Here is a 24,811-nt window from a genome sequence, read left to right as displayed (position 1 = left end):
GTCCTAAGGCTTGCTCAGGGACACACAGCAGATGAAGAACAGTAGATATTTAAAGTGTAGACTTCCTGAAGGCCAACCTTTTCTAAAGGGCTGTTTTTCAGGAATCTTCTGAAAAATGTGACCTAGCACCCTTTGCCAATTCAAGTGTGTTGTCTAAAAATAATTCTCCTGGAATTTCAACTACAGGTAGGCCATTCTCTTCCTTATTTCTTCAGTTACATCCAGCAGTACTGGAGTTGTTTCAGCTTGACAGCTGATTGTTGAATTCCAGCTGTTCCCTCTGTGCAACTAGATGACATCACACTGGTTGCCCATGAGGGAAGGGTCTGCACTATAAAAACCAGTGCTGGAAAGATCATTGTCAAACATTTACCAGCACACCACTGATTACATCAGTTGCTAAATTTATAATTGGATGAAATATTCACTGCATCAATTTTGAACATTCATTCATTGGACCAACTCTTTGCAGCAGAAGCATGGCCTAAATATAATGACCACACTTATGAAATATTAACAATGAGTATTATTTTCTGTTTCTGAGTCACCTCAAACTTCCTGTGAATGGACCACTTGAATAGTAAGAAAAATACAAGTTAAAGTCAGCATCATCTTTAAGTCTTGGTCTTTAAAAGCTTAAGAATCTACTAAATATCCAAATTCTGTAAACAACTAGAATTTGAATGTTTGGGATCATAAATGTTCAACTCAATGCCAGTTCTTTGCCTTCCCACAAATCTGAACATGCAGCCCATTCCAGATTTGAAAAATGTACCTTTGGGGAGGAAAAGACCGCTTGCTACTTCCCTCCCCTGCCTCAGTACAATGACATAAACCACCCCAGAGAAAGAATTTCAAACCCTGTTTACACAGAAGGTTTCTAATTTTACCTGCTTTCTTAAAGTAATTTTGGTTTATCATTTTATATGCTAAGTTATCTTGAATCACTATATCTGCTAAATCAGATGATCTGCTCATTTTCTTCTATATAGAAGGAATAACACTTTGAATTTACCATGAAATTGAAGTCTTGCAGGCAAATAGTAAGTAGTGGTGGGTAACTTTTTAAGTCTGAATGTTTTCCCATTTGATTTACTTAATTGAGCTAATGGTTTGATTCTAGGATCAGTTGAACAATCTGGTAGCTAAAGTCATCATTAGATATTTTCTTAGCTACCCCAATATTGACCCTTACATTTTTTTTTCTTTATTTCAAATTACCTTTGAAAACATGTGGCATGTCAGAAGCCCTAATAGGAAACATGTATGAAATGATGTTTATGGAAAATCTTTTTTATACTAGTAGGTTTTATAAAGTCCTTTTTAGTGTTGAGAGAAAATAGTGAAACAAATTACAAAATAAAACAAACATAGTGCAGAATCTAAGAAGATGATTTTGTCTTGGAAAATACCAGAATCAACAGATACTAGAATTATTTAGAAATTCTTTACCTCAATCATTTCATGTTATGGTTGAGAAAAACAAGGCTGCAGATGATAATTAACTTATAAAGATGGCACAGCTAATAGATGGCAGCTAAAATTAGAATCCATTTGTTTTTCATTAAAACATATACTTCTTGTACTAGTCTATTAAAATATGTTTTACTTAGGATGCACTTACACTCTAAATTCCAAGTGGCTTAAGCCATTTCTTCCACTTCCTATCATCTCCTAGTCTCCCCCCTCCTCTCCCTTCCCCACCCCTTCTTCTCATAAACATAAATTATAATTCATTTGCAATATCACTTTGAAAGCACTGAACTAGCTGCTGAGGATGGGAGGAACCATATCACTACTGACAGTTTCTGACCTCAGTTTGCAGCTTGGTGAGGACAGTGTGTTGTATCACAGATGATATAAGTGGTAAACAAGGAGAGAGAGAAAGAAGCATTGCTGAGTGTGGGTTGAGTATGAAGGAAACCACTTTTTGGACTCCAAGGTGGGCTATTAGTGTTATGATAAATGCTGGAAACTCACAAGTGAGCAATTAATTGCCCATTGGCATAATCAGTTTAGGGTATAATCCTCAGTTTCATAATTTTTTTTTCTGTGTAATAAAATTTAGGGATGATGATTTTTGTTAAATTCACAAGAGAATGACTGACTGCACCTAACAGCATCTTGTTAAATTGCAACATGGGAAATCATTGCCATAGGGACTGGAATACCTGTCAACTGGCCATCACATTCTCTACCCTGCAGGAAAACCTCTGTGCTGCTCAAACATGCATTATTTATCTTGTATGTCCAGCACTTGGTGTAATGTTTGTTACAATGAAGGTGCTGGAGAAATGTATAGTAAATAAATGGATAAATGAAAGGAGTACCCAAAGGCTGCTTGTTGAGTGAGTTGGATGCTTCTAAGAAAGAGTGTTAGCTCACAATTGTAAGTGTACATAGGGGCTATGAAGGATCTTCACTACATTCTGCATCCAATCAAGTCAGAAGCAATGACAAGGCCACATATCTGGCCTTCCAAGGATGAGGGTTATACTGTGTATCATGGTGAAATTATTCAGACAGTACCTTCTTGTGAGGACAAATGAAAACTTGGCAGCTAGTCCTCCTTGGCATTTTCCTATCCTCGTCTCCTATCTCCATTTGAAACATCTCGAGCCTCTGTTATCTGAGGAAGCCCTCTCTTCTGTAGGAATTATTTCCAGAGTTAGCAGAACACCCATGTGAACTGAACTGAGCAGGATAGCTTCCTTCTTCACAAGTTCCTGGGATGATTGCAGCAGGCTGCTGGGGTGTAGTGGCAGTTGCTGAATTCCAAAATGACTGATTTATTGCTGGTGGATGTTTCCCTCCAATCTACCCAAAGCATGAGGACAGCAAAATGAACTGCAGGTAGGTCATACTGGCTCATCCTCTGCCAGTGGTTCTTTTGCATTTTGTCTTTCCATTTAGAAGGTAAATTGACTAATTTATAGTTGAGTTTTTTTCTGTTAATTTTAAAATTATGTACAATAATACTGACTTTTTAGTACAGTTCTATGAATTTGAACATATGAATAGAATCATGTAACCTCAACTACAATCAGGACAGAGTTTAGTTACATTGGTTTCCCTAAATTCCCTCACACTGTCATTTTGTAGTCAGACACCCTGCCCACCCCCCAACCTTTGGCAATTGCTGATTTAGTCTTTGTCACTAGAATTTGTCTTTTTCAGGAATGCTACATAAATTGAATCATACCTTTGGGACTGGCTTCTTTCACTCAAACATAGTGCCTTCAATATTCATCTAAGTTGTTGCATGCATCAACAGTTCATGTTGAGTAATATTCCATTGTATGAATGTCAGGTGTCTTCCAGAGTGGCTGGACTATCTTCCTACCAGCAGTGTATGGGAATTCCAGTAGCACAGCATCCTTGCCAGCCCTTTGTATTGTTTGACATTGTGATAGGAATGCAATACTCACTTGCTGTGGTTTTAATTTGTATTTTCTTAATGACTAATGATGTGGAGCATCTTTTTCATGTGCAGATTTGCCTTGTCTATACCCTCTTTGGTGAAATGTCCATGTGAGTATTTTGGGTTGTTTGCTTTATTATAGTTGGATTTTATGCATAGAGCAAATATTTTTAATTTTCACAAAGTCCAGTTCTCACATTTTTATTCATTGCTGTCATGTGTAAAACTGCTCTTGGCCTAACTCCAGATCTTAAAGATGTTCGCCTATGTTTTCTTCTAAACATTTTCTAGTTTTACAGTTTACTTTTATACCTATAATCCATCTGGGTTAAATGTTTTTAGCCTAAGAATGAAGTCAAAGTTAATATTTATTTTTTGCAAGTGAATGTCCAATTGTTTCAAACACATTTATTAAAAACGTCCTTTTCCCATTGAATTGCCTTCGCTCCTTTGTCAAAATTCAACAGGCTACATTTGTGAGTGTCCATTTCTAGACTCTCAATTCTGTCCCATTAATCAATATCTATTCTTTATCAATAGCATACTGTCTTGATTACGATGGTTTTATAAAATCAGTTTTAAAATCATATTGTATGATTGCTTCAACTTTTCTTTTTAAATAACATTTTGGCTATTTTAGTTCTTTTTTATACCATATAAATTTTAGAGTCAACTTGTTGATATTTACATAATTCCCTGCTGGGATTTTTAGAGGAATTGTATTAAACCTGTTTATTAATTTATCTTTACTATGTTGATCCTTTTAATTTATGATCATGATATGTCTCTCCACTTATTTAGGTACTTGATTTCTTTTCCTGGTGTTTTATGTTTTCTGCATGCATATTCTGCACACATTTTATTAGATTTATACCTAACCCCTCTATTTTTATGAGCTATTATAAATTATATATTTTATTTATTTCAGTTTCCAATTATCTGTTGTTTTTATGTAGAAACACAATTATTTTTTAATATTTATTTGTTGAAAGTTTTACAGATGCCCCCTATTTTTCCCCCATTCACTCCCTCTACCCTGTTCCCACCCCTTCCCCAGGCATTCACTGCACTATTGTCTGTGTCCATGGCTCATGCATATATGCATGTAAGTTCCAAGGTTAACCTCTCCCCACACCCCTTCCCTCTTCACTGTGAAATACATCACTCTGTCCCATGCTTCAATGTCTGTGGCTCTATTTGGTTCATCAGTTTATTTTGTTCATAGATTCCACATATAAATGAGATCATGCCTTTTTCTGATTGACTTATTTCACTTAGCATAATACTGTCCAGATCCCTCCATACTATCTCAAAAGGTAAGAGGTCCTTTTTTTTTTTTTTTTTAAAGCTGCATAGTATTCCGTTGTGTAAAATACTATGCTTTTTATCCACTCATCTATTGATGGGTATTTGGAATGTTTCCAGATCTTAACTATTGTAAATAATGCTATGAACACAGGGGTGCATATATTATTTCTGATTGGTATTTCAGGATTCTTAGGATATATTTCTGGAAGTGGGATCACTGGGTCAAATGGCAGTTCCATTTTGAATTTTTTGAGGAAACTCCATACTGTTTTCCATAGTGGTTGTACCAGTCTGCATTCCCATGAAGAGTGTAAAAGGGTTTCTTTTTTATCTACAGCCTCACAAATACTTGGTGTTTGTTGATTTATTGATAGCCATTTGTAAAGTGTGAGTTGGTGCCTCATTGTCATTTTAATTTGCATCTCTCTGATGATTAGTGATATTGAGTCCTTTTTCCTGTCTCTTGGTCATTGATATATCCTCATTGAAGAAGTGTGGAGGGGGAAAAGGGTGAAGGGAGTTAATGGGGAAAAAATAGGGGACATCTGTAATACTTTCAACAATAAATATACATTTAAAAATTAATTCTGCATGCACATTTTGCATATGCTTTGTTAGATTTATAACAATAAATTAAAAAGCGAATTGGCTTTTTTTTGTCTTTCTTTTGTTGAATTGTATGAGTATTTTATATATTTTGGTTATTAATCCCTTATCAGATATATTATTGGCAAATATGTTCTTCCATTCAATGGGTTCCCTTTTCATTTTGATGCTGGCTTCCTTTGCTGTGCAGAAGCTTTTTAGTTTGATATAGTTCCATTTGTTTATTTTTCCTTTGTTTCTCTTAACCTAAGTGAAAATGTGAGATGGCTGATATTTTACTGCCCATGTTTTCTTCTATAATTTTATGGTTTCATGACTTACATTTAGATATTTTATCCATTTTGAGTTTATTCTTGTGTATGGTGTAAGTTGGTGGTCTGCTTTCATATTTTTGCATGTACCTATCCTATTTTCCTGGCACTATTTATTGAAGAGACTGTATGCTCTTGCTTTCAATGTCAAATATAAATTGAGCATAATGGTTTGGGTATATTTCTGAATTTGTGGAAACACAATTAATTTAGGGATATTGACCTTATATCTTGAAATCTAGCCAAACTTATTTATTAATTTTAGAAGTATTTTTTGTGAATTTCTTGGGATTGTCTCTAAATCCCTTGATATTTCTGATAAAAAAAAAATCTATAGTTATTTGCATTGTTGTTCCCCTATATAAATAATTTAATGTTTTCCCTGGTTGCTTTCTTGTTCTTCATTTAGTTCTCAGAAGTTTTACTATAATGTATTTGTATGAATTTTTTTTGCTATATCTAGCTTGGGGGCCACTGAGTTTCTTGTCTTTCACCAAATTATGAAAGTTTTAGCCATTATTTCTGCAAAATATTTCTTTTTCTAAATCTTATTTTTCTCCTTCTGGAATTCTGATGATATGCATATTAGAACTTTTGGCATTGTTTCATGTCCTCCAACCCACTTCATGGTTTTTAACTTTCTTTTTTCTGTTGTTCAGATCACATAATGTCTATCCTCTGTCATCAAGTGCACTAATTTATTTTTTTTCTCTGAGCATAGATTGTGTGTGTGTGTGTGTGTGTGTGTGTGTGTGTGTGTGTGTGTGTGTTTTCATTTTGGCTACTATATTTAACTAGAGGCCCAGCGCATGAAATCATGAGCATGTAGGGTCTCTAGGTCTAGCCTGTGATCAAGGCCATCTTGCAGCTGCTCATCAGCCCTCAGTCCCATCCCACTGCCACCCACCTTGGTTCCCTGTGGTTCCCTGTTCACCATCCAGCAATGGCAGCCTGTGGGCCAGGGGAAAGGACAAAGAGGTCTGCCTTCTGCCTGCTTGCCAGTCCCCAGTCTAGGAGGGAGAGCCTGAGAGGTGGTCAGTGCAGCTCATAGCAACTGATTTTTACACCATTATGGTCACTGGGTTTTTATTATATAAGAATAATTCTAAAATTTTCATTTAACAGTTCTGAAGTTTTCGTGTTTTTTTTTAATATCTTCTCTTTCTTTGATGATATTTTCTATTTTAACTTTGTTTCAAGAATGTTGTTATTATTCAACCATTTTTATAGTAGCTGCTTTAAAGTTTTTTGTTAGAGAATCCAACATCTATATAATCTCATTGCTGTATCCATTGTCTTTTTTCCATATCAGTTGATATTTTCCAGATACTTTTTGTCACATAATTTTGAGTTTTATTCCGAATATGCTGAGTAATATATCATGAAGCTTTGCATCTTGATTAAATTCTATGAAAAATTTTTGAACTTTTTTTTGTTTCTGCAAACAAACATCTGGTCTGGTTTGGTTATAACTATCCTCATTTGAATTGTCATTGCAACAGCAATGCTACTGATTGGTTTTCACAACCTCTGCAGTGCTCCTCAGACCTGTCACACATGTGTACACCCCACCTAGAGGCCAGTCTGGGACATTGGAGGTAGTTTATCCTTGAACTCTCATCTCTCAAGATCTACCTGCCTATGCCCTTTAGGTATAGATCCAGACATGATCAGCTGGTTGGCAAGGTAGCGCAAGGAAGGGGTTCATAAACAACTTTAAAAGTTTGCTTCGCTAAGCTCCTTCTTCTCAGTAATAACCACAGTACTTTTACTTCTCTGTGCTCTCCTTTTCACTCCTTTAGCAAGGAAGTGAAAAGTTACCTCACTCTAATATGCACTTCCTGTGACTATGCCTGTATCCACCCACACACTGACAAAACATTTAATTAGCTATTGTAAAAATAAATAAATAAATAAATAAAGCAGTTAGGATTCCCCCTCCCTTCTTTGGATCACAGTTCCCTCTCTTAGAGTTTTAGATAATTACACAATCCTGTTTCCCAAACCACCACTGCAAACAGTAGGATGGCTTTGGGGCTAAAGTGTGAGGAAACAGAGAAAGCATAAAAACAAAGAAGATAAAAATAATAACAGGATTTTCCCAACTCTCTCTGAAAGTTAAGGGTATCCCTCATGCTCTCAGAGCCAGACCCTGAGGTCTCCTGGAGCTCTCTGAGTCTGCCTCTAGATCTCTACTCCTGCTTTCAGGCTGCACTGAGTTCACACCAGGTACACCAAAGAAGAGGTAAAATGGCAAACTTGCCACCAGTTCAGTGGCACATGGAATTTGGACATGGTCCCAATTTGTCAGCTCCTATTTACTTTGCAGAGTTCTCCAACAGCTGCCAAATTATGCAATCGGGCAGAAAGTACTTCCTCCATCTCAAGGAGCTGGAGCCTTGCTGGTGGATTTTTAAGTCTTATTCTCAAAGGAAAGGCTGATGCCTGACTATGGCCTTGAATCCAATAGATTCAATATTGAGGACACTTGTTTGAACACTTTTATTTTAATATATAAAAACACTGGGTCCATCACATCCACAAGAGGAAGCTCGACCAACCCGAAGTCAGTCCTGTAGTCAGTGCTGGGTTGCCGTGGCAACCCAGCACTGACTGCTACAGCTGCAGGCCCTGTGACCAAGCACTGAATGCTGAAAGGTCTTCGAATCAGGCTGGGAGAGAGGCCTGAAGAGAGAAACAGGTTCTGATCTGTAGCCTCTGTGGCAGCTATTGATCAGCACTTGCCTCTCTCTTTCTCTCTGGTCCTGGCCAGCAGCCACATCTCCATTTCTCTCCAGACCTCCATCAGCCCCACCTTTCTGATCAGGCCTCATTGATAGACCCAGAGATGCTGACTGGCATGGAAACTGACCAATCAGAACCAAATCTGGGTGAAATGTGAGGAACCAATGGCTTCCTAGGAGGCAGAGCTTTTGACCTGACTGGCATAGAAACTGACCAATCGGAACCAAATTGGCCAGTAGAGGAGGGCAGTTGAGGATGAGATCAGACCAGCAGGGGAGGACAGTTAGGGGTGTTCAGGCAGGCAGAGGCAGTTGGAGCAATCAGGCTGGAAGGGAAGGGAAGTTAGGAGCAAGATCAGGCCAGCAGGGGAGGGCAATTGGGGGTGACTAGGCCAGCAGGGGAGTGGTTAGGGGCAATCAGGCAGGCAGGCAGGTGAGTGGTTAGGAACCAGCAGTCCCAGATTGTGAGAAATATGTCCAACTGCCGGTTTATACTGGCATTTGTACATCCTCCACAGCATCCCAGATTGGAGAGGGTGAGGCTGGGCTGAGGGACACCGCCCACCAGTGCACAAATTTCATGCACTGGGCCTCTAGTTTTTATATATTTTCAAACTTCAAGAAAAATTGCAAGAATAGTAAGAATAGTATAAGAAACTCATAATCTTTACTCAGATTTATTAAATGTTTTACATTTTGTCCCATCTATTATATCATTCTCTCTTTTCCTCCTCCTCCTATTCCTCCTCTTTCTTCTTCTTCTTCTTCTTCTTCTTCTTCTTCTTCTTCTTCTTCTTCTTCTTCTTCTTCTTCTTCTTCTTCTTCTTCTTCTTCCTCTCTCTGTCTCTCTTTCTCTCTCCAATTAATTTCCCTCCCTGGGTCACTGAAGACTAAGTTGGAGACATTATATATTTCCTAAGAACAGAGAACATACTTTGACCTAGCAATAGTACACTATCAAAGTCAAGGAATTTAAAATTGACATAATACCATTGTTTAATCCACAGTACATATTTAAATTTCAAGATAATGCATTTCATTTAGTTTTTGTTTCTTTAATATCCTTAATCAGGAACAGTTTTTTAGTATTTTTCACCTTTCTTGAGCTTGACTTTTTAAATACCAGTTAATATTTTGTAGACATCCTTCAATTTGAGTTTACTTATATTTTCTCATACCTAGTGTCCGTCTATGAATTTTTGGTAGGAATACCACAAAAATGATGTTGTGTCCTTCTCAATGAATCACAGCAGGAGTGTCTTGCTGTCAATTTGTCCAAATATTTGTTTTATAACTTAAGGTAGCATTGACCAAGCTTATGCATAAATAACTAATAGTGTTTCTTCCCTAGAACAAGTTTAAGGGAGTGGTGGAGGCTTGCTCTTATGAAACTTCTTTCTCTTGCTTTGTTTAGATTAGTGGTTGTTTTGACCTAACATCTAGGGAAAACATTACTTGCAATCTGCCTGGAATAAAAATAAGCCCTGGATATACTCTTCTGCAGTGTGCTTACTATTCCCAGCTGAGAGCTGTGCAGATGCCTGGGTAGCAATGGGTCTCTTCTCACCACCATCTGGGCAACCACCCATAATTCTGCATTCCTGTGGTGCCCAAATGAATGGAGACTAACCAGCTCTGTGAGTGGAAAGGAAAAGATTTGCAGTATGACCTGGCCCCAATTTTCATGGGAAAAAATGTCTATCTTAAATCTTACTTTTGGTTTTCAAAATAGTCCACTGAAAAAAAATGCATGTTTTTTTAAAAATCAATTTTAGCCACATAACCATTCAAGAGAGTTCACTTCCTGAAAGCACTCACAACCCCACCCCTCAGCCTCTGTTGCTATGTAGTGTCTGCTCTTGCACAAGCTGTAGATGAGTTGAGACAAGTAATCAATATTTCACTTATATATTTATAACTTTACTGTAATGCAAGTCTGACAAAGTAAATGTCCATTAAGGAAAAAAAAAATTTCCACCAGGACTTTTCACATGGCTTCCTGCATGTATTTGCTTTGCACTAACGAATTGAGGCCAGGTCCTCAAAGACTTCATGATATTCAGGTCAGTCCTGATTGAATGTGATTCCATCTCACTGTGCACCTCAGCTATTAGTATCCAACTTCCAAAGTTACAGAAGGAAGATGAGGAAACAAATATAGCACTGAGCCCATGCTAGGTGAAGACTATTGACTTAAGTTTCATTTCCCCAGAAGTTTAAAACATTTAAAGGATAAATTATGGATTAGATCTTTGTTCTGGTTTACTAGTCATAATATTTTGATATTCTCCTTTCAGATACTTGAGGACTTCATCTCAGCACTTTAATAGTAAGTAGCTTACATTCCTGGATTTTTCTAGATTTTTCTCTCAATGGAATCCAGACATATTACAAATAAAGAAATATTTGACTTGTGGTAAGTGGAGGGGAGAATGCCCCAGGGCTATGAAATACTTTCTCCAGTTCTTGCTGCTTGAGTGGCCAGAAGTTCCTTTAGTACACATATGCAAAGTCTATGCATTTTCTCTCAGTTTAAGAAAAGTGATGTGCCCTGGGCAAGACCATAGTGAGGATTTCTCTACCCAAAGGGGAGTATTTTGTCACCTTTCATGGCATTCTACTGCTTTAACTTTGGCTCTCACTAGTGATGCTACCCACTTTCACCATGAACAAATTTGCAATTTTTGGTATGTTTATACAAGTTTATAGCCATGATCTGTTATATTATTTCACCTTTTGTCTGGTATTCCTGTGATGCTTTCTTTTTTACACTCCTCTTTGCCTTATATGTTCAGATTCACACTTCACTCTTCATTTCTCACCTTTCTTTCCTAATCTGTCTCTTATTAGAATTTCTTATTCTTTTCAGGCATCTTCTGGAGAGATGAAATATATTTGAAACAAGCCCCCAGAGACCTTGGGCTATATCTGTTTTGGAAAGGCCACTCAGTCTCAACCAGTCTGGGACTTTGGCAGCAGACATGGACAGGAAAAGGGTGCCTCCTGAGGTGTCCTGAGAAATTGACCTACCACATTTTTGGGTTGATCTTCATGTTTGATGGGGGCAATCACATAAATGGAATCTCACTCCAAATTAGTTCTGAGGGCCTGGATTTCTCACGTCCTAGTTAGAGAAAGGATTTGCAGTAGTTATTGCAAATGCAAGCAGGAAGGTGGCAAGAAAGAGAGTATGAGTCAGTGTTATTTCATCAGAATTTTCTCATCAACGTTATCTTTCAGAGCTCCAAGAAACTCTCCAGCTTCTCACTTTTCTGTTTGTTTTTATTTTCTCTTTATTTATAATCTTAGACTCATGGGACTTTGAAGTTAACATGTACCTCAAAGGTAATCTAGTCTAGGCCCCTTTTTTAGTGGTTGAAAATGTACCTAAAGAGGACACAGGACCATGGAAAAGAATAATGGGAAAAAATACGGGTTTTTAAGTCAGAGGGACTGGAGCTCATTTTGGCCCCATTTATTTAATTTCTCTGTGCCTTAGTGACTCATCTGTAAAATGATATTGGTCACACAAACATGCTGTTTTAGAGGAATGACTGAGATAACATGCTGAGCACCTGGGACAGTGACTGGAATGCAAGTAATGACTTTGGTGTTCAGCAAACTCACACTGTCATGGTGAATGGTTATGGAGAGACCACTGCCTCTCCACGTTGGCTTCCTATATTTGCATCAAGGAAGCACAGAAGCTTGTGTCCGTAGTGATGAACTCTGCATTTCCTTCTTGCAACAAAACTATTTCATATTTATCTATAGGCCATCTCAGAGATGCATCCATTAGCAATGTCAAGGCCTTAGTAAGTCATCCAGGCTGTCCCCTGTTCCCCACTGTGCCTTTTCAGGCAGCTTCATCCCTTTCACTTCAAGCCCTTCAGATTGAATTTACAAATAGATTTTAAATGGGATCACCTCAAGTTGAATTCCTGTGCTCAGTGAGATGTTAGCAATGTATTATTTGGGTTGTATAAAATGGGAGTTTAGTGAGGTTAATTTCTCCTTCTTCCTTACCTTAGGCTCATTATTTAAGAAAGTATGTGCAGACTTAGAACTTCTCATAATTCATCCTGCTTTCTGTTTCTTTAGAGTCCAAGCTCATAAATCACTCTTTGTGATGACATAATCAGTCCCTAGGGGCATGTGTTGGTACTGCCAGCTGAGAATTACAGCTCCAGACTCCAAGCAAACTTAGAGACTCATTCAAAGAGTTATACCCCATCCTTTGCTTCCTTTACTTGATGAAGCATCAAGAGCTAATGTACCCAAACACATTCACAAGTGGGAGTAGCCACAACATATCCAACTAAGAGAACTTGATGGTTATTTGGAAAAACAAACTCCCCAAATTTTATGACAACAACAGAAAATGAACATGCCCCACAAGGAAACAAAATTTGTCTGTTAGAAAGTGCAAAATTTAAAAATATGAAATTAACAACATTCTCAAATTAACATTGTTCTCTTTAGAGAACATTTAGCTTTGAAATACAGTCAAGAGTAATCTATTTTCTATTTTTTTATTTCTGCTTCCTTCCTGTCTTTTAGTGTTTGTGAATTTGTATTTCTATGAAGTATGTATATATTATGCATTTGAAAAAAATTAAATAAAGAAAGAGAATTGTGGCACACTAGACTTCTAAGAACATTTAAAAGACTAAGTCCAATTCCTAATTTTAGAGATGAAGACACTGAGGTCCAAAAACATATCTGAGAGCTGGATACTGAAAGCAGGGGCAGTGTCATAGAAGCCGTGAGACCCAGTCTCTCAGGCCCAGCCCAGCATTCCACGTGCCATCCTATTGAGGTACACATTAGCCAAACATCACTTAGACAAACAGACACTTCCATTCATGTTGGCAGCTTCCTTTCAGGGATTTTCAGAATTTTACTATTAGAAAAAGCATGTGCAAGTATTCTTATTTCAAACTCAGGAAATGGAAACAACATTGAAAAGTATTTAAGTTTTCTAAATAGAACATTGAAATGATTCTAATGTTACTGTCCTCATTTTTAAAATGAGAGGGTTGCCCGGCCCTCCACCTATGAGCCAGGAGGTCACAGTTTGATTCCTGATCAGGGCACATGCCTAGGTTACAGGCTTAACCCCCAGTGTGGGGCATACAGGAGGCAGCCATTTAACTATTCTCTCTCATCATTGATGTTACTATTTTTCTCTCCCCCTCACTTCCTCTCTGAAATCAATGAAAATATTAAAATGAGAGGGTTAACCATATGATTCTTGAGTCCTCTCCAGCTTGACTACTCACGAATTCTAAATATTGCTCCTTAACAATACTGAACCTTCAATTATCACAATTATAAAACAGAGCTAATTGTATTTAAGAGGACAATGGTGACAGTTAATAAGAGGATACATAGAAAGTACATTTAATTCCTCCAATAAAAAAACAGTGTAAGAATAAACAGTAAACCACTTACAGCAACTCAAAAGTAATAGGAACTATAGAACATAATCAACTCTAGATTAAATTGTATGGATTATTATTTCTTGGAGGGTTATTTCTAACAAATGTTCAATTTCAGGTTGATTCCCTGCCACTTAGCATGCATCAGGATAGTCAGATGAACTAAAAAAACACTAGTCACTTTGATATTTAACAAAACTAACTATTATTTAAAAAGTAATTTGTTATATTTTAAAAATATAAATGCCAGAACTATGGTTTAATAGCATTTTGCTTGCTGTTGGAAGTATTTACTTAACAGTGTCCTCCATTAGCAAAGATAAGGAAGGGCAGTTATAATATACTAGAGACCTGGTGCACAAAATTTGTGCATGGGGTGGGGGGTTGCCTCTCAGTCCAGCCTGCACCTTCTCCAATCTGGGACCCTGTTATGGGCATTCAGACATCCCTCTCACAGTCCAGGATTGCTGGCTTCCAACCACTCGCCTGCCTGCCAGCGTAATCACCCCATAACCACTCTCCTACCAGCCTGATCAACAACTAAGTGGTCCCCTGCCAGCTCAATTGCCCCTATCTGCCCTCCCCTGCAGGCCTGATCACCCCCAACTGCTCTCCCCCACAGGCCTGGTCCCCCCAACTGCCCTTCCCTGCAGGTCTGGTCACCCCCTGTCCTCGTCTGATGGCCAGTTCACCCCTAACTGCCCCCCACTACTGGCCTGTTAGCCTCCAACTTCCCTCCCTTTCAGGCCTCGTCCCTCCCAACTGCCCTCCCCTGCTGGCCTGATATCTCCCAACTGTCTTCCCCTGTAGGCCTGCGCCCCACCCCGCAACTCCCCTGTAGGCCTGATCATCCCCAACTGCCTTCTCTTTCAGGCCTGGTCCCTCCCAGCTGCCCTCTCCTGACAGCCTGATCAGCCCCAACTGCTCTCCTGGGCCAGCCTGATTGCCCCTAACTGCTCTCCCTTGCTGGCCTGGTTGTCCCTTAATTGCTTGCTCCCCTGCAGTGGCCTGATCTCACCCTGAACTGCTTGCTCCCCCTCACCAGCCTGATCTCACCTCTAACTGCTTGTTCCTCCACTGGCATGATAAGCCCTAACTGCTTGCTCCCCTGCCGGCCTGATTGCCCCTAACTGCCTCTGCCTAGGCCCCCACCACTGTGGCTTTGTCTGGAAGGAAATGGGACCAATATAATTAGCACATTACCCTTTTATTAGTATAGATTACTTTAAATCCTGCACTTCTCTTTAAAGGGATATAAAGAAATGGACACCTTTTTGAAGTGGAGCAACCAGACTTGAAAGAAACCATGTTGTCTGAGGAATAGTTAAGGGAGAAATGATAAACTCAGTGGGAATATGTCTGGAGTCTTCAAATATCTAAAGCATTGTCATTTGTAAGAATGACTTAGCTTTAGTAACATGGAAGGACAAATTTTAGCTTATTATAAGGAAACTAGAGGCCTGGTGCATGAAATTCATGCACTGAAGTGTGCACAGGGGTAGGGGGTCTCCCAGCTTGGCCTGTGCCCTCTTGCTGTCTGAGACCCAGACAGGGGATTGGGTTTAAACCAGCAGTCAGACATCCTTCTTGCAATCTGGGGCTCTTGCAGTTCGAGACCCCTTGCTCCTTATCACCTGCCTGCAGAGGAGGAGGGAGAGGCTCCTGCCACCACTGCTGCACTTGCCAGCCATGAGCCCGGCTTCTGGCTTCTCCTTAGTGCTGCTGTGGAGGGGCTTTTGGCTGAGTGGTGCTCCCCCTGTGGCAGTGCACTGACCACCAGGGGGCAGCTTCTGCATTGAGCATCTGCCCCCTGGTTGTCAGCATGCATCATAGCAGCCAGTTGTTCTGCTGGTCGTTCCACCATTCAGTCGATTTGCATATTAGGGTTTTATTATATAGGATACTTTCTAAGAACCAGAAAGATGGGAATATTTGGTGAACTGTGACCCTTACCCTGCCCCATGATGGAGGTGTTTAGGCCCAGTGTGGGTGAACAATGGTAGATGGTTGGACCAGATAACCTCCCTCATGGGTACTCCAAGCTCAGAGATGCTATGATTTTAATAGAGTGACTTTGGCTAAATTACTGTTTAGGTCTCTGTTTTCTCATTTATAAAGTGAAACATTTAGACTAGCTCAGTGATTGTGACCAGTTTTTTCAGATGGTAAACCTGTTTCCAGTAAATGGAATCTTCAGTAGAACTCCCACATGTGATGAGTTGAGAGAAGCTTCCATCTCTGGAGGGAGGGTTGAAAGCCCTGACCTCTGTCCCCAGGGCCTGCCCACCTCCAGTCCATTTGTTCCTCCCTTGGGCAGCCTTTGAGTATCTGGGAGAAATCCAAGAACTACAGCTTAAAAATCACAATACTTCCTAATATTCCTAGTAGAACTACAATTTTATGATTGTCATGTAATTCTACAACTATTATTTAACCAAATTAATAAACATAAAACTTTTTTTCAACCTGTTTCTGGCTGGAAGCTTACTCCAAGAACTGCTTGGAGTACCCATGAGGGAGGTTATCTGGTCCAACCATCTACCATTGTTGGCACAGTGGTAAGAATATGAAATTCACAACTGGGAGAGCTTGGGTTCAAATCTCAGTGCTATGTTTTATTAGTTTAGTAACACTGAGTAATTTTATTAGCCTCTCTAAGCATTAGGAGGTAAATCACCTCATGGCATTTTGGGAAGGATAAACTAGATCACTTATTGAAAAATACTTAAGGTAAATACGATTTGTGTTGAAATATGAAATACTCAACTATGTAGCTGCTTTATTAACACAAGACCAAATGAAATTGGGGAAAAAGCAGTTTCTTCCTATAGCAATAATTTCTTATCACTGGTAGTAACAATTTGAAGCCAAAGACCTTACTATTATCTTGCAAAGCTTTCAATAGCACAGGCCCACTAGAGGAGGAAAGCTAATGCATTTATATCAGCTGCCAGCATCCCCACAGATCTTTCTGTGTGACCTTAACTAAAGTGCGTGGTCACTTGGTGACTTTTCCACAATAGAATGAAACTGCAATATAAAGAGATATCTCTAAGAAGGACTGGGGTTTGGTTTATCAAAGAGACCTCACTTTGGCACAACTTTTCCAAAAGCCAAAAGCTTTCTTGGTAAAATCCCCAAGCTACCTCTTATAACCCCTTCCAAATATTCTTGTTAATTTTTAAAATCTAAGCGTTGCCTACTCTTTTTGCCTAAAGTGAATGTATATTTGTTCAGCAAACATTTCCTGCACATTTACTCTGCACAAGAGTTTTAGAGGAAAACAAAGTAACTCATATGTTTGCAGAGCTTACAGATTAGTCTAGAGACACTTGCAACCACAACTACACATCAGAGGTTCTTCAAAGGTGATTTGCAGTGCTCTTCATGCCCCTGTCACTCATGTTTCCAACCTACTTATTCTTTATTTCTTGCCTTAGAAGGTTCTGAAGTTCTCTTGCTGCTGTCCATCTAAAGCATACTTCTACATCAGCTTATGTGGCACGTCTTCCGGACTCCCTGCTCCAAAACTAACTCCTGTTTTCTCCCATACCCCTCCCACTCTGCAGAATCTGACCCTTAATGTTTAAGGAAGAAATCTAAATAGTGAGTAAGGTCAGTAGGCTTAATTCTTCCCCTTTCTACTTCTCACTTAGGGGTAATTTATGTTTTAAATAACCTTAGTAAATTTGAATTAATTAGAAGCAATGTTCTGTGGATGGGATGCACAAGGACACTTCCTTGATGCATTCCATAATGAAGTTCTACTGACCTTTTTATGGAACCAGAGAGGAATATGACTGATTTAACAGCCACATAGAGGAACATATCTATAAGCAAAAGTAATACTTAGTAAAAACCACCTCAGAACATTTGAGAGCAAGCAAAATACAGAAAGATAAATCAAGGACAGGTTATATTGGGAAAGACCACTGCACACAGATATATCTTTATTCTGGTCTTGAAGGAGATAATAGGCATATGCAAACTTGATCTATTTTTCCCTCTTTTTGGAACTATTAAAGAGGGATGAGAGCACATATATAGATTAGGATGGTCTGACTAAGGATAATACTAAAGGTAAGTGTTATTTAGGGTTTAAAATATTTCCTGGAAGTTATTTACTTATTGGTTACAAGGAGGTAGCATGACTCATTGCTTACATCCTTCCTGTGGCCAACTTCCAGTCATTTATCGCCTGACATATTGGATCAAGACTGATAGAATCTTTAGGGAAAATATAGAGTGCTCTATTCTAGTAAGAATGCACTAAACCAAGGAAATAAAATGATCCCTGAAGATGAGGTCTACTAAGAAAGCATTCCTATGTATCCTGTAGACATGAATAGTCCAGGGATTTAATAGGGGTGGAGAGATATACACTAGATAAAACATCGGCAATATATTAAGAAAAACCACACATGGAAACATTGAAACCAATATGGATAATAAATACTATAAATACCATATCTTCCCTACAGGTCCCCCACCTCACTTTCCAAATAAATATATTTACACTAGGGGCCTGATGCATGAATGAATTCATGCACCAGTGGATTCTCTTGGTCTGGCCTGTGGGATCGAGCTGAAACCAGCTCTCCAACATCCCCTGAAGGGTCCCAGATTGTGGGAGGGCATAGGCCAGGCTGAAGGACTCCACCAGTGTATGATCGGGGCTGGGGAGGGATGCAGGAGGTTGGCCAGCTGGGAGGGACCACAGAAGGGATATGGGGCATGTCCAACTTGTCTTGTTCAGTCTGATCGGCCAGACCACAGCAGTAAGCTAACCTACCAGTCAGAGCGTCTGACTCCTGATAGTCAGTGCACATTATAGCAAGCAGTTGAGTGGCATTAGCATGTCATTAGCATATTGTGCTTTGATTGGTTGAACAGACGACTGGACAGTTAGCATATTAGGCTTTTATTATATAGGATTGTGACCCAGTGTACCCAGTTTCTATGAAGTGAGATATTTAAATATTTCTTTAAAATTTTTTCTAAAGATCCAAATAAATTGGATAAGCATGAATTCCAAACACTCCGATCTTCTAAGATAACTCGTAAATTAAAATATAAATTATAAGGTATATTAAAAAGTACTGGGGCACAAATTGACTTATAAGAAAAAGTGAAATCATGAGCATCAACTGTGATATACAATTAGATAATATAAGCTTCACTTGATAGGAGAAGAAATTCTATTAAATATCAAAAGAATGAGATATTATATACTCGTGGGTATGTTTGTGTATGAGCATGAGAACAAGATCAAGCAGGGGGGCACTCATCACTAATGTGAGGAATCTATCTCAGTGTCTTGATCTGTGGGTCAAGCCTCCAAACCCTACTACAACCTGCTGAAGGTGATAATGAGAAAGCCTTGAGAATGGTTGAGCTAGTACTTCCTTAAGCCCAGACGGAAAAGGCTCAGAGATGATACTAAGTAGGTTTATGGAGAACAAACCATCTGAGTTTATAGACTAAGATTTATACTTGCTACAAAAGTATAAATCTTTTATCCTGTGTATCCTGGAGAGCACAAAATCCTGAGATAGATTCCTGGTTCTGATCCCAACTCCACCATTAACCAGCCACGTGTGACCTTAGCAAGTCTCTTAACCTCACTAACCCCAGCTTCTATTTCTATAAAACTGGGATTAATATCAGTACTGATTTCAGAGGGCTGTTGCAAGGATAAGATGAGATCATCTGTATCTTTGGCATAGAATAGAGGCTCAATAATTATCAGCTATTATTATTATTGTTAATTATTATTCAGTTCTTTCTTATAACTATCCCAATTGTTACCTAATTGTGAGGGAGATATCTATGCCTAAAAATATATTTTAATTTACATTCCTGGTTATTCATGAATATTTTTTCACTATAGGCTTAAAAATAAACATTTAAAAAAATCTCTTTTTTTTGTGCCCCCAGGAGAATACTAAATTGCATGTGAAACAAAACACCTTTAGGAAGATGTTTCTGGAGAAAAAAACAGATTTTTCCCCCTAGATCTTAAGTAGTTAATTGCTTGAATCCTGCCTCTCCACTGCCAGGTAAGAATGCCAACTGCGAATGTAGGAAGTCCAACCTGCTCTGTATTCTCCCAACAAATGGAAGTTAGCCAAATTTCTGATCTCTGAGGATCCAATGGGCTAGTCAGGTCTTGGAACACATGACAAATAGCAGGATGCAGAAGGAGAATTCTTTCTTATAAATTCCATGCTGGAGTGCTCTGAAATTAGCCAACTTTAATTCTGTGGAAATTCAGCGTTCAGTTTAGGGCAGAAGTCTATGAACTTTTATCCCTAAGTTATACTGGGAGGACCATTTATATTCCTGTATCCTTAAATTGCTATGAAAATAAGGCATGGTTGTGAATGAAATAATAAACTGATTTGTGTAAAGAATTGCCTGAGCTAAAGAGAGGGGTTGTAGACAGTTCTCAGGTATACTGTCCAGATCTGGCCCCTAATTTCTAAGTAAGTGGGAACCTAATGGCCTCTGTGCCTGGTGACTGACTTTCCTGAGTAGATGTGATGCATGTAGACAGAGTTGGGGATGTGCACACCTCTGTCCATGCTACAGGTCATGCCAGATGTTCATTGATATATCTTAATTTATGGCCTTTTTTAACCTTATTTCTGCTCCAGACACTCAAAATCTGAGTCCACCAACTCTGTTTGCACAAGTGAGACCATCTTAATGTATTCCCCACCTTCTCCATTTAGCATCTGCATGGGTATTCACTTTCAGGTTCTCCCACCTGGTGCCTGTTGAAAGTATCAGGGCTTTATGTCTCACAGTTTTGACCTATTGAGCTATCTAAGCTCTCAAGTCCCATTTTATAAGCCTAGGGCAACAAAGGACCAGCCCACCTGCTTCTAGACATTTCTTATGTGTTCAGTCAAAATGTATTTAAATAAATATTACCCCTCAAGGTACAAAGCCCAGGTCAGGCACCTTGTAGGATACAAAGGTTTTTTTCTTGTCTAGGGGTCATGCCCTTACCAGTGAGGTGACTACACAACCAGGTATATCTATGGCAAATGGCACGGAGAGTTAAAATAGATACAAGTTATTTGAATAAGGAAAATATTCTCAGGCAAGAGCCTCGAGGAAAACTCTGAAAGAAGTGGACCTGTAAATGAAAGAAGAAGTTTGGCTGTGTAGTCAGTGGGTGGCAAGGGTGAAGACAGGCCTAGACTTATAAATGGAGCACACGTCTCCCCCACTATCTGAAAGTAGAGCGTTCCAATGAATCCTTTCCTAAGCCCAAATAGTGTAAAGTGAAGGAGCAATTATCTTAAGACGGACATATCTTGCTAACAATACAAAAAGTAAATGGAGATACAGCACAGATGTCCTCAGACAGAGTTAAAACCTCTGGCAGCTTCATGCGGAGATGCTGAGGACAGTTCCTGAAAAAGGAGCTTGGTGTTGCTCTCACTGCTTGGGGTGTTGCCTCTATAACACTCACTGAAGGCTCTTTTCCCTTTCCACTTTTTTTTTTTTTTAATAAAAGTGAAAATTATCTTGGGATTTTTCAGTTAGCAAAAACAGGTGCTAACGTAGGTCTTTCATAAAAGCCAAGTTGTGTAATGTGAACCTTCAAATAGCATTTTTTGTGAGACTGTATTTGTGAGACGTTGAATCTGTGTCTTAGGTTTCCTCTGGGAACTATAGCAATAGCAAGGAGACAGCAACTGAATGGTACTTATAAATTTTAATCTTTGGAATTCTTTGAAAGTAGAATATTACATAGGAATAAATCCATAATGTTTCTGGAGAAAAAAACGGAATGGTCATGGAAGGGGCAGAACCTTTGTTTCCTGTAGCTGCCATAACAAATTACCACGGAATGGGAGGCTTAAAACAACACAAATTTATTCTTTTTTAATTACTGAGACCAAACGTTCAAAAATAGCATTGTTGTATACACAAAGTATCACTGGGTCTGTGCTCCATCCAAGATTCTAGGAGCAAATTGGTTCCTTGCCTATTCCAATTTCTAGGGGCTACCAACATTCTTTGGCTTGTGGGTGCTTTACTTTAACTTCTCCTTGGAGTCACCTGGCTTTCTTGTCTGGTGTCTGTGTGTAAAATATCCCTCTGTCTGTCTCTGCTAACGAAATGTGTGAATGCACCTAGGGCCCACTTGGACAATCTAGGATAAACTCTCCATTTCAAGAACACGACTTAGTCATATCTAAAAAGCATCTTTTTGCTATATACGGTGACAGTCCCAGGTCCCAGGAGAAAGATGTATCTTTTAGAAGGCTATTTTTCAAGCCTACCTCAGGGTTTATCTTTATGCAGATTGTCTTGAATTTCTCTGCATTTACTTAATAGGGTGTTATTGACCCAAAGGGGTTCTGGGCCTTCTTAATACCTCTGTCCCATTCAGACCATGTGCCTAATTCTAGAAACCAATACAGACCCCCCAATTAGTCACCTGTCTGGCAAAGTCCTATTCTCAAACAAAACATTTTCAGTTCTTACCAACTTTATTTAAAATTTTAGAGAAATTGGCCAGAGTTTTTTGTACACTATCTGTGGTTGTGCATGAGAAAGCAGCAGAACTTTGTAAAGTGATAACCATTTGGAAATGTCTTCAGAAACTCAAATGCAAATTCTTAGGATTGTTTGACATTGATTTCACTCATCACCAATGTCCACATATGTCTTTGTTCCTTATTTTCTTCACTTTAATGTATCCATCTTACAATATTAATAAGATGCCCAAGCTGTGAATTTCAGGATCATTATCACACTTCTTAGGAAGTTAAAGCCCTCCTCTTTGACCTATGCTTTTGAATACCATGTAAGATATGCCATAATTGCCCACAAAGGCACAGTATGTTAGGTCTTATTGCCTAAATAAAACCCACTTCCACAGTAGGAGAAGAAGAGAGGGGGTAGATCTCCTGCTATTTACATCAGCACTTTTCCTCAGGAAATGCTGAATCTTAGCACCAAAGGAAGTGTAAAAATGATAAATTTGTTCCCCAGTGTGGACCACTGAACTCACAAGACTGCAATTCCTATATTATTGGATATTAGGATATAACTTCTTTTAATTTGGAGTCTCATTGCATAATATAAATAAAAAAGCCCCAGCTATATCAACTTTAATTGCCTTTAGACAGAATGCTGATTACCTACTGAGGTCTTGCCATGTTTTTCTGGGGAACTAGCAGAGTTTGTTCCCTGCTTTGAAAGCAAAGTTGGAAAAGATTTTATGATTATTATTAGAGAGGGTAGAGCTGTATGTCTGCAGTCCTTCCTGCTAATATAACAATTGAACAAAATGTGTGGACAAAGACATGAAGGGATTGTCAAGATGATGACTTTGTGTGTGTATGTGAAGTTTGGAGAGTCATTTACATCCACCCACCTAAATGTAAGGAGTCTTCTAGCTAGTTCTACTTAGTATTCTTGTTAGCAAGAGTTTCAAAACAGCCACAAGTTTTCATTCTGATCCTGGCAGAGACCCAGAGGGAGAGGCTCATATTCAAAGTAATGATTGCTGAGTCTTTTAGTATCCCTTGGTACAACTGATTAAAGCAAGTAATCAATACCAAACTTTGAGAAAAAACTAGTGTGGGCATGTTATAGATGACATCCCATGAATAAATAACTCTGATAATGGCATTTATCTTACAATCAAGCTCATCTATAATTTAGCAAATATAATATCCATTAAAAGAACACCTAGGATGATCACTGCCAAAATAAAGAATTAATTCTGGGAAGTCACTCAAATAAGATAGGGAAAGTAAAGTGGCTAATCACTGTAAAAATAAATGTAAAGCAGCTTCTACACCACATTCTACCCTGCTGTAAGACTATCCTTCAATAGCATTTAATATCGGACTTATTTGATTCAATTTCAGCCCAAAGAAGCTTTCAAAAAGGATTTTTTCTTTTCCTTGAAGGAATCAAATCTGTATAATAGAAAAATATAATTCACTGCATTAAATAAGTTAATTCACTGATCACCAAGTATAAAGGAGTATAAATAACATCCCTCTGGGACTGAAATGCTTTTGTAATATAAATTAAGCACAAGGTACTCTCCATTCTTCCTGATATATCATTGTGCCTGGCATCTCATGAGTAATGATATCTCATTCGCATGTTCCAAATGGGCAAGAGAAATGAGGACCTATCCCAGGGTGTGAATAATGACAAGACTAAGCTGGAAAGGCAGGCAGAAGTGATCAAGGCCCAAACTATCCACTGAAGCCAGTGTTCCTGCTTTACAACCAAGGAAGTTAGGCACAAGGATATCAAAGAGATTTGAGCAAGTCATACTGTGGGTCCAGTTTACTTTGAGGTGCCTTGGACATTTCTAAATGTTGATGAGGTAAAGCAAGTTATAGGCCATGCAGTTGAGTCTGGGAAGCTTGATTATCACAGGATTTAAAAAAATGACAACCTTGTCAGAGTATCGACTGCATCAGGTTTTGCCTCACTAGTTGATCTGTCAGTAGATTTCTTTGGGCACTTTTATCATCTCCAAAAACTTATTTGAGGGAAAATAATGTCTCTCAAATAATGCCCATGGTTATACTGAGTCAGTAATTCTAGATAATAATCCTATATAATAAAATGCTAATATGCAAATTGCTTGAATGGCAGAACAACCGGTTGCTGTGATGCACACTGACCACAGGGGGCAGGCATTCAACACAGGAGCTGCCCCCTGATGTTCACTGCACACTCCCACAGGGGAAGGAGCAGCGGTGATGGCGGGAGCTTCTCCTGCCTCTGCAACAGCTCTAAGGATGTCCTACAGGGAGTGGGCCTAAAATGTCAGTCAGACATTTCCCAGGGCTCCCAAACTGTGAGAGGGTGCAGGCTGGTTGAGGGACCCCCTCCCCAAGTGCAAGAATTTTGTGCACTGGGCCTCTAGTTGTTGTATAAAATAAAACTAAGTGTATTTCCAATGTTCTCTAGAGATAATATAAATAC

The sequence above is a fragment of the Pipistrellus hanaki genome (genome assembly GCF_964339955.1).
Source record: "Pipistrellus hanaki genome assembly, chromosome: 1".
NCBI lineage: Eukaryota > Metazoa > Chordata > Mammalia > Chiroptera > Vespertilionidae > Pipistrellus > Pipistrellus hanaki.
The sequence above is the reverse complement of the archived record's forward strand: the minus strand, read 5'-3'. Positions refer to the sequence as shown.